Source organism: Callospermophilus lateralis, chromosome 1 (genome assembly GCF_048772815.1).
Source record: "Callospermophilus lateralis isolate mCalLat2 chromosome 1, mCalLat2.hap1, whole genome shotgun sequence".
Classification (NCBI taxonomy): domain Eukaryota; kingdom Metazoa; phylum Chordata; class Mammalia; order Rodentia; family Sciuridae; genus Callospermophilus; species Callospermophilus lateralis.
In genome coordinates, this window is record NC_135305.1 from 19,057,325 (window position 1) to 19,075,720 (window position 18,396).

At 37.5% G+C, this 18,396-nt stretch overlaps 1 protein-coding gene across 6 annotated transcripts in view; it reads left to right on the plus strand.

Moving 5' to 3' along the window:
- The first annotated feature begins 1,778 nt into the window (after nucleotides 1-1,778).
- Cnot4 (CCR4-NOT transcription complex subunit 4) overlaps nucleotides 1,779-18,396 on the plus strand; it is a 128,962-nt gene continuing 112,344 nt past the window's right edge. For all 6 annotated transcript variants that reach the window (XM_076832861.1, XM_076832877.1, XM_076832868.1 and 3 more), the window contains exon 1: nucleotides 1,779-1,979. The gene's annotated coding sequence lies outside the window, so the exon portion shown is untranslated. The remainder of the gene's footprint in view (nucleotides 1,980-18,396) is intronic.

An 18,396-nucleotide genomic window follows, 5' to 3' on the forward strand; every position in this document is an offset into this window, starting at 1 on the left:
GTAACTCCAAAGACTTGGGAACATAAGGCAGGAGGATCACATATTCAAGGCCAGCCTCAGCAACTTAGTAAGACCTTGTCTTAAAAAAGGGAGGGGGCTGATGTAGCTCAGAGATAAAGAGCCCCTAGATTCAATCTCTGATACTAATTTATTAAATAATAATAAAATAAAATAGAGGTATCAGTTGTCAGCAGATTAGGCGATGCTTAAGATCCCTTCCAGTTCTTATGTTAACAATTCTTACTGGTTGAATCTTTAACAATGGAAATATTCTTTTTTTTTCTTTTTACTACTTTGTTAAGCCACTATAAACTAGTTATATGTATATACATATGTATGTATATATAAGCACATCAAAAAATACAGGTCACCTGTACTGAACATTTAGGCATTTAGTTACCTAAAGTTGAATCCAAATGATTTCCCAAGTTTCCTTGCCAGATGATCATTTCATGGCTCTATAATTTCAAAATTATGGTAAAATGCATATTATTTCATATATTTTCGCCAGATATCTCTAGATTTGATGAAGAAGCTGAAACAGAGAAAACTGATTTTTTTTTTTTAAGAACAAAATGAGGGCTTCTTATTATGAGATTAGATTCATGGATTTAAAATTGCAATCTCTCCATACTCCTCTCTTCCCGGTTTAAAGTCTTCTCCTTAGAATATGCAATTTTAATCATGTAATTTTAAAATCGGTTGCCTCCTCTCCTCTCTCCCTAACCACAACACACACTAGAATATGGACAGGGAATTTTGTGTTTTGCTCACCGCTGTACTGGCAACGTAGTGCTGGGCACCCAGGAGGAGGTAAATGAGTATGGGTGAACACACGCAATAAGTAAAACCGACTGCTTCGAGCGCCACTTTCACCAGAATTCTAGGAGGCAACCGAAAGGGACCAATAAATTGACTGATTTTTGTGATTGAGGATTCCTGGGTACTGCATTCTTGTGCTCTTTGGGATGTGTTGAAGTGTGCGGAGTTTATGAATCTGACACACACGGCTGTGCAGGCAGGACTCCGAATTAATAATAATTTGCATCGGAGCCTGCAACTGTTATCAAATTCACATAACCAGAAACTCATGTTATTTTAAGTGCATGGGTCTTCCGTCCTCTTCGGCAATGTGCGCACGACAATTCAGGGTATTTCTTCACGGGAGGTTTTACGGTTAAGAATGGGATCAAGGTTGATGGTTCCAGAAAGCGCAAACTGGTTAACCGAAAAAGGAATTGACGCTCACTTTTCTCAGTAAGACGCCAAGCCAGAATCAGACTCTCGCTCTAGATCAAATCCCGCGCTCTTCTTACCCACAAACTGCCTCCATCTCCACCCCGCCCCCTTTAGATACCTATCTGTGGTGGGCGGGGCAGAGAAGAGACGTTCTCGGCTCCCCCAAATTGGTTACGCCTGCCCCGAGTTTTGGTTTCTCACATTTCAGCAAACACTGAGGAAACAAAAATACTACCGAAAACCACCGACCAAATGTCACTGAAGCCGCACACGTGGGAGAGAAGAAAGCAAAACACGAAGAAAGGCGCTGGTCCCGCAGCCACGTGAGGTGGGCGATTCCAGCTGCCTTCTCAAGTGAGGACTTCAACTCCCGGCTTGCCCCTGGGCGGTTATTCTCCTAGGACTACAACTCCCAGGGTGCTGCGGGCGCGGCCGCCGCAACCTCCCACTCGGCCGCCCGCCGCTGGTCCCGCCCCTCCCCCCGCCCCTCCCGGTCCGATCGGCGTGCGCCTGCGCACCGGAGGCCGGAGGAGTCTTACCCTAATGTAAGATGGTGGCCCGTCTGGCTGTGGAACCCACCGAAAGCTGAGAGTCTCTCTCTCAGCCGTAAAGGTCGGACTCGCTGAAGCAATCAGGCCCGGTTCTGAAGAGTTTTTCCCCCGACACTCGTTCAGTGGTCTCTTGTGAGGACGCGGCAGCGCGTGGAGTCGGCTAAGGGAAAAGCGAGGCAAGGCAGGCGGGTGAGTCTATGCGGGGTTGGGCTTAGGGGAAACCCGGGGCTGACCGGCTACGAGAGAGCGGAGGCTTCGCTGGGACTGTGCAGGCCGCACCCCCCTTTCTCCCCACCCCCCGCCTCATCTTCACCCTCCTCCTCCTCGACCTTCCTCCTCCTTCTCTTCCTCCCTCTCCCCTCTACGCCACAGCAGTTACCACCAGGAAAAGGGAGCGGGGCAGGAGGCAGCGCGGCGGCCAGCGCCGACTCTCTTTGGAGAATTTCTTCTATTGGGGAGCCGAGGCGGCTTTTGGTCTTCAGCTTTCCCCCACATTTTTCTAGGAGCAGGATTCTTAGGTCTCAGTCCTCCTTGTTTCCCCAGCTCCCTTTCCCCTCTCTGACGTCCTTTCCTGCTGGCCCCGGTCTCCCAAGACCAAAGCCATCACTTCCACGCTGACCCGTGGTGCTGCTGCTCGTTAAACCCACTGCTCATTGCCCACTCATCCTGCTTCTTGTTTTTTGCTCCACTGCTACCGCTCTGGAGTTAGCCTTTGCCCCCCTCTGGTGCTTGCAGTCAGCCCCCAGTCTCCTTGCCAGGCTGGAGCCTCTTCCTATTTGCAGTCTTTTCCTTTAGCCACATCTGTCATCTTAAAGCTTCCCCTAAGTATCTAGATTATGCTGCTTCTCCTCCTAACCCACCTGTTTCTCAGTCTTCTTGAGAATTGTCCGTTCCTCCCCTCTTTCCTATGCAGATTATTTCAACACACATTTCCAGAAAAAGGGATGCCCCGAGTTGGTCCTTGAAAAGTAAAGGAAGTTGGTAGGTGAATGAAGTGGGGTAGGATACTATTAAACGTTATGAGTAAAGATTTTTATTCACGCGACTCAGGAGCCTCGTTTTGCTTTCAGTGATCTATTTGTCGATTATTCGCTCTGTTGGGACTTGGCTGCTCCCTTTCCCTTTTTTCATTTTGGGCCTTCTGGCCTTACCAAGTGTTCTTCTGAATTGCCTCCCCTCAGGACACTTAATGGGTCTCCTGATTATAAATATTAGTCTAAGCATTTCAAAATATGATAAATCTGGCACACACTCACATTATATCTGTAAACTCCAGAAGCAAATATAAATGATATTTTAATAATGTGTGTTACAGATCTCTTTTATCTTAAGACTCAATTATTGACTGAGTTATTATATTGATGTTCAGCTGAATTGATGACATTTTGTTTATGGCTTAAATGGAAATTTCCTCCGGCTAACATCAGATTTAAGCAGTATTTTTGGATTTAGGAAGTTTTCTTCTTTGATATTTTTAGGGTGGTAGCTATATGAATAAATTGTCTTGCAAAAACTTTAGGTATATAGGCAAAAGAAAAACATTCTGTTTTGGAAAACTTAAATCCCTTATATTTTTTCTATAGAAAAGGGGGCTGGGAAAAGATATCACAAAGCTGTGCATACATGTATATTTAGTGGTACTGTCATTGTTATTTACAGTAAAAAGCAGAAACAGAAGCAAGAAGTGGCTTATGATGTGCATGTTTTAGTAAAAGTAAAATTGAAATGTGACTAACGGCATAATGGGAAGAAAGAGCCTTTGATATAATAGAGCACATTGAAATAAAGAATTACTAGAAAAGCAAACAAGATTATCTAGATCAGATACACACACGTCAAGTTTGAACATCAACAAGACATTGTGTTTTTAATATATTTGTAAAAATCTTTAAAGTTATAATAACAATATTATGCAGTAATCTCTCATTGGCAAAAATAATATCTTAAGTGTAAATTCAAATACACTTTAGTCACTTCTGCACATTACTAGATTATTATAATCATGTATTTTGCATGTGAAACTTGAGTATCATCTTACATTTGAAGTTATAGTCCTTGAGTGTGAAAAATAGTCTTTTTTTAACCAGTGTAAACTAAGGTTAGAAAAGCTGTTTATAGCTGGGTGCAGTGGAGCACACCTATAATCCTAGATACTTGGGAGGCTGAGGCAGCAGGATCACAAGTTCAAAGCGAGCCTCAGCAATTTAGTCAGACCCTAGCTAACTTAGCAAGACCCTGTCTCAAAATAAAAAATAAAAATGGCTAGGTAGTCCTCATACCAAAAAAGAAAAACTGTTTATAAAACTTATTTCCTTTCAGCCACTTAAGTCCCTGTTTGAAGGAACTAAATAAATCCTTACTTTCCGAGAATTGGAAGCAATTTATATAGCAATCCCTGTCCTAAGTTATAACTTGAAGTTTTGAAAAAAGTGTTGCTTCCATTTAATTCATCAGGAGCAGCAAATTTAATAACTACTCTTCGACTCCAAGTAAAAAATATATGTTGTTGGAAACGCTTGCCACTTTGAACAGTTCTAACATAGGTCTAGAAACCCTTGGCAGTTATACTTGGCTGAATCCTAAGCAATATGTTCTAAGGAGAGGACTGTTTGTCTGACAGAAGGGGATGAATGATTTTAATACATGTTTTCTTTTGTAAAGGTACTTGACTCACTAAATAGTTTCTCAAGTAATTTTTCCTTTTCCATACTTTTTGCCTATAGACATCAAATTTTTAGTTTCAGCCCTCTGAAGTCAAAATAAATTTATTAGGGATCTTTAATATGTCTAAAGAAGGTATATAAAGTGACACTTTGATAGGAAGTAAGAAGCTGAAGCTTCTAAATATTTTTGTATGGTTTAAGATTTTAGTTGTAACATCAACATTGTAGCTTCATACTTTTGTGATTTCTTTTGATAATTTGGAATACTTTATGTCAGTTCAGTTGTTGAATTCTTCAAATGAATAGATTACTTGTAAAGGTTTTAAACATGAATTGCTTAAGGTTGTCTTTCTATAAAATTTGTTTTTTGAAATTATATAAACAGATCTTTAATTCTACTAGGATGAGACAGTTAAATGGCAAAATACAAGAAATGATTTTGTAATGCTCTTCATCTTCAGTTTAAATTGGAATACTAGCAATAGTTCATAATTCATTACTTTGTAAAAGAAAGAAGGAGTCGCCTAATGATGAACTACTAGCATTAAGAGCGTTTTATTTCATTAATTTATTTTTGTGATGCTGGGGATGGAGGCTGGGGCCTTGCACATACTAGGCAAGTGCTCTCAGGGGAGTATTATTTTTAAAATGACTTTATATGTCTTAAAAGAATGAAAACTAACTTCTCAGTTTAAGCAGTTTGGTTTTAAGAGTCTTCCCTTTCTACTCCTCCTTACTCCCAATTTTAAAATGAAGCTGTAATCTTCATTTTAATGAATTATTTTATGTGACTGCAGAGAATTCTTGATTAATCTATTTATACTCAGTCTTTTTGTTTTTATAGACTATATAATTGGGAGAGAAAGTTTTAAATGGAAAACTTCAGCCTCTGCTGAAAATTCAGTTGGTTCTTTGTCAGTACCTATAATTCTGTGTTGACTTCTAGTGAAAGAAGTTACATTCAGCTCATTTGGTTCTGAAGAAAACAGTAGGGAACTAGGTTATAGAGGATTTTGCTGTTCTAGAAACAGTATAACTAGAATGTACTACATACTTTTCTCAAAGGATTTCTTAATCTAAATGGAACTTGTAAATGGTTTTCATCCCACTGGAATAGCAGGTATTTGATAAAACTTGTTAACACATTCTGACATTTTACAAATTTCATGTTATCTCAGTTATTAGGAGAAATCTACATATATCAATTCTTGAACAGAAAGTAGCAATATCCCTGATAATTTCAAGGTTTCATATTTTTTTCCCCTCAAAAGTTCAGAGTACACAAATGATAAAGGTAGCATAATTCATTCAGTTATTTTTGTAATGCAAGAAAAGGAGGTAGGTGGGACTTTTTAATCAGATATAGTATTATTCTAAAAGTATTCATCAAAATTATTTTTTATCTTGTTTTTTGGACTTCTTTACTGGAAAAGATTGATAAAATTCAAAATTTTCAAATGTAATATAATCTAGTGGGTTTTTTCCACACATGTTTATGATGATTCTTTATTATTTAATCAGAAAGTTGATTATGGAAAGTTCAACACTCTTTTGGCAATGTGTATTTTATTTTATTTGCTGCTGGAAATCAAACCCAGGACCTTGTGCTTGCTTATAGAGCTTGGTGGAGGTTACTTGTGAGCTCTTACCTTTGCTACATTCTGAGTCCCTCTTAAATTTTAGTAACATGTTTTGCTTTTTTATCAGCTTAGGAAAATCTGACTTAAAGGTAGTACAAATATAAGGCAGTATGAGTATGACTTTATTTTACTTGTATGAAGTTTGTTTGTTTTGTAGTACTAGGGATTGAACCCTGGGGCACTCTACTACTGAGCCCAGTCTTTTTTTTTTTTTGTTTTGAGACAGGGTCTTGCTGAATTGCTGAGGCTGGCCTTGAACTTGGGATCCTCCTGCCTCAGCTTCCCAGTCCCTGGGATTACTGGCATTAGCCACTGCATTGGGCAGATATTGATTGCATTTTTAATAGTAGACTGCAGTATCAAATGGGGTGGAGCATTCCTTACCAGCAACAAACAGATACATTGTCATTAAAACAAATATCTGGAATTTCTTAAGCATGTTTTTCAGTCCTTGGAATACCAAGAAAGTTATTTTCAGATAATTTAAGAACCTATTAATTCCCTGTTAGGGCATCAGGTGTCTTCAGATTGTGAATCTCCTGAAATAACATTGGCTGATTTGGGTTATTGAACAATTTTTTACTCCTTTTTAAAACTTAAAAATAAATTTCCTGCCAGGCACTGTGGTGCCCATCTGCAATCCTAGCAACTTGGGTTGATGACAAGGAGGATTGAAAGTTGGAGCCCCGCCTCAGCAACTTATGGAGACCCTGTCTCAAAAAATAAAAGAAGCTAGGGATGTATCTCAGGGGTAAAGTGCCTTGGGTTCAATTCCCAGAACTGCAAAAAATACAAAATTTTTGCTTATAATTTTTTTCCATTGTTGTTTATTTTCAGTTATTATTTGGGAGAACTATTTTGTGGATGCTGAAATTGAATGAAAATTTGTAATGTAGACAGTATTGCTTTGGTAATAAGCACATTTTGATGGAGATTCTCTCCATTTTGATTATATTTTTTCTTCCAACTTATTGTTAGATGCTCCATGTTTCCTGCCAAAGTAAATCTTTCCAGAAACTTAAACTCTCAATGGAAATCTAGGTATTTGTTGAGTAAGGAAATCATTATAATGTATTTTGGTTTTGTCATTAAAATGACAGTATTTTTTTTGTTTTGTTTTGTTTTTTTTTTAGAAGCCTTTTTGTGTGTGTAAAATTTAAGCAAGTACAAAAGTAGCTTTGAGGGCTGGGGTTGTGTCTCCAATGGTACACTGCTTGCCCAGCATGTGTGAGATGCTGGGTTCGATCCCCAGCACCACATAAAAAAGCTAAATAAACAAAATAAAAGTATTGTGTCCATCTGCAACTGAAAATATTTTTGAAAAACGTAGCTATGAACTGGCATTAGTTGTCCGCTTCAAAGATTATCAACTCATAGCCAATTGGTTTCATCAATACCTCACTTACTTTATCCCTCTTCCCCCTACTCTTTGGTCTTGCTTTTATTTTTCCTCTCTCTCCTTTCTGTTTGTGTCACTGGGAATTGAACCTAGGGCCTTGTGCATGCTAGGCAAGTACTGAGCCTCTCAGCTACACCCGCAGCCCTGGTCTGCAGTATTTTTTTTTTTTTTTTTAAAGAGAGAGGGAGAGGGAGGGAGAGAGAGAGATTTTTAACATTTTTTACTTTTTAGTTCTTGGCAGACACGACATCTTCGTTTTATTTTTTTTTTGTATGTGGTGCTGAGGATCGAACCCGGGCAGCAAGCATGCCAGGTGAGAGCACTACCGCTTGAGCCACATCCCCAGCCCCTGGTCTGCAGTATTTTGAAGCAAGTTCTGGTCATCACATTGTTTTATTTGTACTAGAACTCTTTTGTTAAAATATCTTGACTTTTTAAACTAGTATTGTTCTGTCAGTTTTTCAAGTAGTCTGAATGCTTGTTGGAAAATGATGTCACTTTTCATAATAATATAACTAGCACTCTTCAAGCAATATACACACAATTGTGATACTTGTAGTTTGAGTCCTTGTGTCAGGTTTTCTTCAGTCTCTAAGTTTTAGGAGTGAGGCTTCCTGGAGAATGTGGGACTTGAATAAAGAATATGGACTATTTGTATGGCAGTGCATCTCCAGAAGAGATTGCACATTGCACGTGGGGGATGAAAACACGAGCAAACACTTGGTGGTGGGGACCAGCATGATGTGAGAGGGATGTAAGAAGTCTAATCTCGTAGAATAAAGTGTTAATTTTGGGGAATGTTGGCAGAGTAGTTTGTAAAGGAGGATAGAGTTAGATTATGAAATGTGTATTCAGAGTCAGTTAGAATTTGATCTGCTAAACAATAAGGAGCCAGAAGAGACTGGTAGTGTGAAAGGTAACATGCTCAAGGTGTTTTTTTAATAGAAAGATTGCTCTTTCAGTAGTGTGCAGCATAATTGGGAGTTGACAATTGAGTTTTGTTTGAAAAATTGAAGACCAGGCCAACAAAGTAAGGAGCCATTCTGAGAGAAATAAGGGTGGTTCTTCTACAGGATTAGGCAGCTAATTGATTCCATCTTTTCTTCAGCTATATTCAAAAGTGACACTAAAGTTTTAAGAGTAGACAATTGAGAAAATGTGTTCATTTATCTTTGATGGTAAACAGCAAATTTTTACCTCCTTGTTTTGAGACAAGTTCTTCCTATATTGCCTAGGCTGGCTCTGAACTCCTGGCTCATGCAGTCCTTTAGCCTTAGGCTCAAAAGTAGGTTGGGACTACAGGCATGCATCACTGTGCCCCACATAAAGCCCAGTTTTGGGAAAGGAAATGATCCATGATTACTCAAATATATTTTACTCAGTGATCCATGATTACTCAAAAAAATTTTAATAGAGAATAGGTATCAGTCTTTCAAGTATTCATTTATTCGGGAACAACTACTTGGAAAATAATGATTATCTTTATTATGTGATATAGTAGGAGATAAGACAGACCTCATTTGTGAAAGAGAAATTGATGCCTCATCTGTTTCTCTGTGTTTTATTGGTACAGAAGGGATGTTAGGAGACTTCTTATTTGAATAATTTTAACCAGTAAATGTTATTAGATATCTTTAGAGTTTAATAATGGCCTGCTTTGAGCAGAAAGAATGATAGAAAATTCTGATAAAGTAGGGCATTAAATATTGTTAGCTCCAAGCTCCCTTAACAATGGTTAAGGTTAAGTCAGTAGGGCTTGCCAAAGAATGAAGGGACATTGTGATATGAGGATTTATTTGATTTACTTTAATACACTTTGTTTTGCAGAAGTAATACCTTTAAAAAATCTGATTAAACATTGGCCATATTTTGTTTGAGTTGGATTTTTTTGTTTTTAAAGTTCTGAGACTCATAGAGTTATTCTTTGTTTTGGTTTGTTGACCCTTCAGGAAGCTAACTTTCTTCATCGTTTAGGTATTTCTGGATAACATGATTATATGTGTGTGTGTGTGTGTGTGTGTGTGTGTATTTTTTTTTTTTCACATGTATTTTAAAACTGGGGGATAAAGATTCTTGTTTATGGCTTTGTAAATGGTGGATGAGTAGTACTATATTGCCATTTATTTTCTTCCTGCTTCCTTCAGTATCTCAGGATTCCTCCTCTACTATATTTAGCAGGTGGACCTCAAAATTTCTTAAAATTGAGGCTGAAAATCTCTCAAGCCCTGGATGTTTACAATTTTAAGGTTAAACTTAATTTTACCATTGTTTTCTTTCCTATGTTATAAAAGTTAGCATCTATCAAAATGCCACAGGCCTATTCTTACTTGGGAAATATTAGTAATCATAAAAACCATTATTTAGTTTTGTGCATTATTGAGAAATACAGGTTGGACCTTCTTTTCCCAAGAATCTTAAATGCTTCAGAATTTGAAACTTGAGCACTGACATGACAGTCATGAATGGAAAATTCCACACCTGACCTCATGTGACAGGTTGCTGTCAAAAGGCAGGCACACTAAAATTAAAATTTTATTGTGTAAGATTACCTTTAGTATATGTTTTTAAGGTATATATGAAACATATACAAATTTAAATGAATTTGTGTTCAAACTAGGGTCCTGTTGTCAAGATGTCTCATACAGATATTCCAGAATCCAAAAAAAAAAAACAACCTTGAAATACTTTCATTTCAGATAAGAGATACTCAGCCTGTTTTCTATTTTTCAGTGACATTCCCTCTATCTTCATCTTTAGAACTCCTTAATCTCTGTAATGTGACAGGTTTATTATTGTTTTGTTTTGTGTGGTACTGGAGATAGAGGCCAGGACATTCTACCACTGAGCTACATAGCCAGCCTTTCCAAAAATTTTGTTAAATTTTGAGGCAGGGTCTAAGTAGCTGAGGCTGGTCTCAAGTTTGTGATCCTCCTGCCTTCTTAGTTGCTGGGATTACAGGTGTGCACCACTGCTCCCTGGATGACAGAGCTTTTTTTTTTTTTGGTACCAGGGATTGACTCAGGAGCACTCAACCACTGAGTCACATCCCAGCCCTATTTTGAATTTTATTTAGAGACAGGGTCTCATTGAGTTATTTTGCTGAGGCTGGCTTTGTACTTGGGATCCTCCTGTCTCAGTCTTCCGAGCCACTGCATTTTTGACAAAATTCTTTTACTACTTAGCTGTTCATGTGTCCTATCAAATAAGTAGAATATAAATATATTGCCTTCCCCTTGGGGTTTGTTTTAATAGGGGCTTTAATGTATTAATTTTGGATGTAAGATCTGAGTTAAGATATCCTTTGTGCAGGAGAATCTTGAGAAGGATTATTCTGCCCCCACGATATATTGGAGAGAAGTAAATATCAACTGTGCTGTATAGAAGAGCGTTAGTATTTGAGAATATCTTCAGTGGTAACTGCCCAATGTAGTCTCCCCCAACCCCAAATATTTTTATTTAATTCCTTTGTTATAGTTTGGATGTTGAATGTCCCCTAAAGACCCATGTGTTAAAGGTTTAGTCTTCAGAGTGATGCTACTGGAAGATGGTGGAACCTTTGAGAGGTATGGTCTTATAGAAGGTACTTAGGTCATTGGGGACATGCCCTTGAAGGGGATTGTGGTACCCTGGACTCTTCCCCTTTTACTTCTTGACCACGAGGTGACTGATTTTACTCCTCCATATGCTTTCTCCTCCTATTGCCATCCAGTATCACTAGAGGCCTAAAAGCAATGGATCTGCCCAGTCATGGACTGGGACCTCTAAAACTGTGAGTCCAAATAAACCTCTTCTCTCTCTTTTTTTTTTTTTAAATATTATTTAGTGTCAATGGACCTTTATTTTATTTATTTATATGCGGTGCTGAGAATCAAACCCAGTGCCCCACACATGGTAGGCAAGTCTCTACTACCGAACCCCAGCCCATTCTCTTCTCTTTATAAGTTAATTATTGCAGATAGATTGTTTTAGTGACATAAAACTGATTAATACACCGTTGAAAGTGTGGAGTCACTTATAAAAGCATCACAATGGGTGGCAGTGGGTGAAAGAAGGAGAAAATTGCTTTATGATTTAAAATCTCTTCCAGATAGTTTGGGAACTGGAGACTAATTTGAATTCATCTCAGATTATTAAAGGTTTATATACTTTTCATTCATACAGTGGTTGGGATGAAGCTGGTTTTGTAGAGTGTCCTTAGGGATGCCTTGTTAGCCAAGAGGGTAGATGCTTATATACCCAGGAAAAAGGAGGAGAGGCAACAAATAAATACTTTAAATTTTATTAATGGTTCCTGTGTACTTTTGTGTAAGTCATCAATAATACTGTTTTCCTTTGCTGCCTTTGTCATATACTTAGGTTTTTTTTCTTTTTTCTTTTTTGTTCCTTTTTCTGATTTACTTTAGTCCTTTATTAAAGATAAATAGTCTCATAAGAAAGATGGTGTTATAGCTCTGGCCTAGCATGCACAAGGCCCTCGGTTCCATCCCCAGCAAAACATGGGTGCGTGCATGCGTCGCGAATGCGCGCGCACACACACACACACACACAGTCTCATAAGAAGTAAAAGTGTCCTTAGGCAAGCAGAAAGTGTGTAAATGTATGTATGAGAAAGACATGTGAAGTTCCTATCTCTGCTGTAGGTTTTCTTTTCTAAGTTCACCTGTTATAATTATTTGTAAAAAGCCACAATCTTTTCCAAATCAAACTAGAGTCCTTTTCCTGGGCTGTGCATTTTAATCTATTTTTCCCCCTTTTTTTGGTACTGGGGTTTGAACCCAGGATTGCTCAACCACAGACCCACATCCCCAGCCACTTTTTTTTAATATTTATTTTTTAGGTATAGTTAGACACAATACCTTTATTTATTTATTTTTGTGTGGTGCTGAGGATCAAACCGAAAGCTGAGCCACAACTCCAGAAAGCCCCCTCCGCCCACCACTTTTTAAAATGTTTTATTTAGAGACAGGATCTTGCCGAATTGCTAAGTGCCTCTCCAAGTTGCTGAGGCTGGTTTTGATCTTCCTGCCTCAGCCTCCTGAGGCACTGGGATTACAGGCATGTGTCACCTCACTGGCTTAATCTTTCTATCTTAAAACCTGATGAATTTATGTCCTGGAAAGTATGGGAAGATTGGAAAGAAAATGATAGTATGATGCTCCCAGTCTGCAGTGTTAGTATTGTTTTATGGAAGAACTTCTGCCTTTCGTTTTAATTTTTATGTAATCAATTAAAATAATCTAATAGGCAGAGGGAAGGGAAGGAAGGAAAGAAGGAGGGAAGTGCTGAGGAGTGATATTGGCCAAATTATATTGTTATATTGTGTGCATGTACAAATATGTAACAACAAATCCATTATTATGTACGATTATGATGCATCAATTAAAAAAAGTAACCTAATGAATTCTCAGTGAGTCCTTAGAAACTTTTTTCCTCTCTTTTGGCAGTACTGGGGATTGAACCAGTGTTGTTCTACCACTGAGCTACATCCCAGCCCTTTCTATTTTTTTTTATTTTAAGACAGGGTCTCACTAAGTTACCAAGGCATGCCTTGCAATCCTTCTGCCCCAGCCTCCTGAGTTGCTGAGATTATGGGTGTGAGTTATTTATTGGTACTTTTTGGAAATTTCTTGCTTGTACTAAAATTTTATTTTTTGTTATTTTGGACCTAGTCCTAGATATAAATTTTGATTCCAAAAGTTAAAGTTGGTAATCTTTTTAAAGTAATAATCTTCTCTACATTGTATTCAAATCTTTCAATCCCTGATGAAAGCAAGGATAAGAATAAAATAGTATAGGCATGCTAACAGAAAACATTTGTTAGTCCTGTGTCACAATGCATTTTAATTTATTTATTTATGCCTAGTAAATATTTTCAGCAGATTTGGGGGACTGTTAAGTAATATGTGATATATTCGTGTTTACAGGTTTTTTTTTTTTTTTAAACTGGGCTATACCTCTAACCCTAGATTGTTTTCTATTATATACTATTAAATTCTATAATTTCAAAAACTTGGCATGATTTTAAAGGAAATGTTCACCATTTGGAGTAAAGGACTAATTGAAATAATTTCTTTTTGTAGTTGAATATAGTTTTCAATAGTCTGTAGTTTTTAATGTAAACCCTTTGAACTCTTCTTGTTTTTATTTATTATGTCAGCTGGGAGTATGGGTGGAACCAAATTCCCTGAGTGTGAATCTTGGCTCTGTCACTTATTGACTTTCAGACTTATGACAAGTCACCTCACTTTCTGGGCCTGTTTTTTTTTTTTTTTTTTTTTTTTTGTAAAAAGACCTATCTTGTGTTGAGTAAAGAGTTAAAGGGCTGGGGATGTGGCTCAAGCGTTAGCGCCTGGCATGAGTGCGGCCTGGGTTCGATCCTCAACACTACATACAAACAAAGATGTTGTGTCCGCCGAGAACTAAAAAAAATAAATATTAAAAGATTTATTCTCTCTCTCTCTCTTTAAAAAAAAAAAAAAAAGAAAGAGAGTTAATATATGTAACTGCTTAGAATAGTTTTTGGTGTGTAGCCCTGTAGAAGTATATGTATTTACCATTAACACACATTTAAAGTCAAGAAGCATTCAATTTCTTTATTTTATACACTTTTTTTTCATGAACAGGAGCTGGACAGGCATGTTTCATTAGTTATTCGACCAAATGGAAATATATGCACTGTGTTTGAGGGGTAATCAAAAGACTGGCCTGCCTGGAATCCTTTAGAATCAAGGAGTAATAGAAAATGAACTGGATAGATATGATACAAAATTTTTTTTTTTTCTTCTTCTTCTCTGTACTGGGGATTGAACTCAGGGGCACACAACCACTGAGCCATATTCTTAGCCCTGCTTTGCATTTTACTCAATGAGTTGCTTAGTGCCTCACTGTTGCTGAGGCTCCTGTCTCAGCCTCCTGAGCTGCTGCGATTACAGTCATGTGCCACCATGCTTGGCCGGAGTGTTTTGAACTAAGGCAGAGAAATGTAGTTGTGGTTGATAAAAGGGAATCATTGCGAGTTTTTTGTTTGTTTGCTTTTTAATTCAAGGTTTTTAAAATGTTATTTAGTGGAAGATAATTTTTTGTTTTGATATGTGCTAAGGCAAGTGCTCTATCACTAATGTATACTCTCAGCCCTGGACAATGGTTTTGAGTATCCTTGTTAGCATAGAATTTTTTGACTTTACATGAACAAAGGATTCCTTTTTTAAAAAATTTTATTTTGGTCTGTTCTATTCACGGATCTGTCAAAAGTGATCCTAATAGATAGTAGGCACTCAATAAATGTTCATTTGGTCCACAAACCTGAAAAGAGACTGAGATAACAGAAAAAGTGTCACTCCTTAGCACTCCCCTCCTCCTTTCCTTCCTTCCCCTCCCTCTGCCCATTAGATTATTTTAATTGATTACATAGGACCCAAACTAAACTTTCAGGGTCCCTACCTTTCAGAGATAGGAAGTGAAAAAGGTATTATTAAAGGAACAATTAGAGAGATAGAAGGAAAATGAAAAAGTTTAAGTCTTGAAAAGCAAAGTAGGAGATTTTTCCATGAGAAAAGTCAGAGAGGTGGCGGGGAAGAGGAGGAATAGGAACACCTGGATTGTGTTGCTTGTAGGTAGCCAAGGAAGTTTCATGAAGGAAAGGGGCTGTCATAACATTTAAGAGGAATAAAGATAGTTTAGGATTGACTTGGTGGGATAACCATTGACCTTTTGAGCAATTTCAATGGACCAGGAAAGAAAGTATAAAATCAGATTGGAGAGGTTAAAGAAGGTACAACTGGAGACTGTGCTAAAAACCGTTCAGTCGAGAAAATGACTGTAAAAATGGCAAGAAAACAAATTATAATAGCAGTGTTCATAGTTACTGTATGTGTACTTCATGAGTTTTGTTTTGTTGTTTTGGGCCTTGAACCCAGGGGCACTCTGCAACTAAGCTATATCTCCAGCCATTTTATTTTGAGATGGGATCTTGCTTCATTGCTCAGGCTGCCCTGGAAGTGTGATCAAACTACTGCCTTAGCCTCCAGAATAGCTGGGATTACAGGTGTGCACCATCATGCCTGGCAAGAGATTCTATTTATTAGAGATGAGAAAACTCGAGGCAAGTTGTGCTGAATGTTCTTAATACAGAAGATGTATTATTAGACATATCGTTCCACAACTCTGCCCCTTGCTAATTATATGATTTTGGGAAAATATAATTTTCATAGATTTGTTGTAAGGATTAAATTGTTTAATCTTTTAAAAACAAAACACTGCTTGACATGTGGTAAAATATTAGGTAAATGCTAGCTGTTATTATCATATACTGCTGAAATAAGGTAGAATGAGATTGAAGGCTTGAAGAAAAAAATAGGAAAGAAAGAAATTAATAAAATTATTGCCAAGTAGTACAAGAACTAAATGAAAAGGCCTTAGGGTCTTTTCTTTAGCTGTTCCCTCTGACTGAATAACACATTTAAAAATATCTATGTAACTATCTCCTTGGGATCTTTGTTGGGATTTTTGTTCAAAGAATCCAGTAGGACAAGAATGTTTGTTTTGTTCCCTGATATGCTGATGTACTTGAGAATTTAGGAATAGTACTTCACACGTAATAGATGGTAAATATAGTCTTCTTTTTATACATTTTTTTTTTTGTAGTGGGGATTGAACCCAAGGGTGCTTAACCACTAGGCCACATCCCCAGCCTTTTTTTTTTTTTTTTTTGAAACAGGACTCTCTTAAGTTTCTCAGGGCCTCATTAAGTGCTGAGGCTGGAATCGAACTTGGAAACCTTCTCCTGCCTCAGCCTCCCTAGTAGCTGGGATTATAGGCATGCACTACCACACCTGGCTAATATATTCTTTTTGAATGAATAAATTAATTATTCTGCATTGAAGTGGGATGGTTGGGAAACAAATTAAAATGCTTGTAGTACTTTTTTTTGTGAAGAGCCGGTTTTCCAAGATTGATATTACAACATAGAAGTTACCCTTCTCAAACACTTCCTTTTTACTTCAAATGAGTTTTCTTAAGTTTATTTTAATACTGATTTTCACTTGGGAAACCCATTTAGCTAAGGAAGGGAAAATGTAAAAATTAATCTTTTTTATTTTGCTATAGTTATTAGCTGATAACAAGTTTACTTTTGAATGCTTGATACTAGATTTTTTTTTTTTTAAATTTTAAGTTAAACATGGACACAATATCTTTATTTTTTTATTTTTATGTGGTGCTGAGTGTTGAACCCAGTGCCTCACATGTAAGAGCAAGCCTCTAGAGCCACAACCCTAGCCCCTAGGCATTGTTTTAACACTCTTAATTAGTTTAAACAAATTCTGTAACAAACAACTTTCCAGGAACATTAGGTTTCTTGCAGCCACCATCAGGGGTCTTTGTACTGAGATTAAGAGTATGCTTCCCCATATTGCTATCCTCCATCGACAGGGCTCCCATTTCTCCCTTTAACATTTGTAGCCTTAACACCACTGTCTGCCTGAAGTTCACTAGGACTAATTCCATTATGTCTTTTATTTCTTTTTATGTTAGCTACTACCAGTCTTCTGGGTAACATTTCATGTTTCGCACTTTAATTTCCACAAAGTTCTGCACATTTCTTATCTTTTTTGTTCCCTTCCAACTCTTGGAATCTTACACCATGCAACCTAGTAGAATTCACAGTCTGTCATCAGCAAAATCCTATATCCTTATGTTTTCATTTTCAACATTTCCTCTCTTTTCTACTTTCCTGAGGGTGCTACGTCCCTTGGAGCATTCTTTCATAAAAAATTAGTAGTTATCCATGGGCATCCTATGCACTAAGACTTAAAGCTACATTTCCCCACTCTGACCTCCTCCATTAACAAAAATCAAAGGAGAGCCTGGTTCTGCTGAGCCTAAAATAGGACAGATGTCTACCATTCCCTTCTTCCTAAAATTTCTGTTAATAAGTTATATTGTCCATAAACCTTATGTTTGCTGGCATCTGTATCATGGATTATTCCTTCTCTTTTCTTGACTTAATTTATCTCCTAGCTCAACTGTCATTCTTGCTAACATATATATATATATATATATCTTTAATTCTGGGCAATTTTAGTATGTCATCAGTGGTCCTTCAAATACTGTGTCCTATTAAGTTCTAAACATCCTTTAGTAATCTTGCTCTCCAGTGTTTCTCAACCACTCTATAGTTGTTATTTTATGTAACTTAAACCTCTCCATGATTTTCATGCCATCCCCTCTCTTGACTGTCATCTAGTTTTTCAGCTCTACCTGGTATTCCAACTCAACAATCCTTTACTGTTGCTGAGACCTCCCATCCTCTGATTCTATTTCTTTTTCACTGTCCTTTGCCTCCTTGATTTTCTTTCTTCTCTCCTTGTCTAGTACACACTCCATAGGTAGTTACATTTGTTCCCTTTTAGGTGCCCTCGACTCTCTTGCTTAGCCTTTCTTGCTTTTTTATATTTAGTGACTAAACCTAAGTTTTAAATTAGTTAAATTAGCCTTTTGAGCACTACATGCCTACATCAGTGCAGCTGAAAGTAGCTGAAGAAAAATAGAACTGTGATGACTCCTCTCACTTTAAAGTTCATTGTAAGAAACCTCAGGTGATTCTAATATTGTCTGGCAAATCTCTTCTATATACTTAGTCCATTCAGTTTCCTCTCCTAAATGACGTTATTTATACCTCTTTTTTCAAATTCCAACCTGCTTCCTCACATTTACTCTCAGTTGATAGACTCGGTGTCTACTTTATTGAGAGAAGAGAAGCAGCCAGGAGAGGACTGATGAGATCCTGCCACCAATCTGTGTTCCAACTGCATATATACTCATAGACCTTTCCTTCCTACTTTTGATGGACTGTGTTTATCTAATTCCATTTCTTCTGATTGGTGCATTAGATATAATCCCCTTTC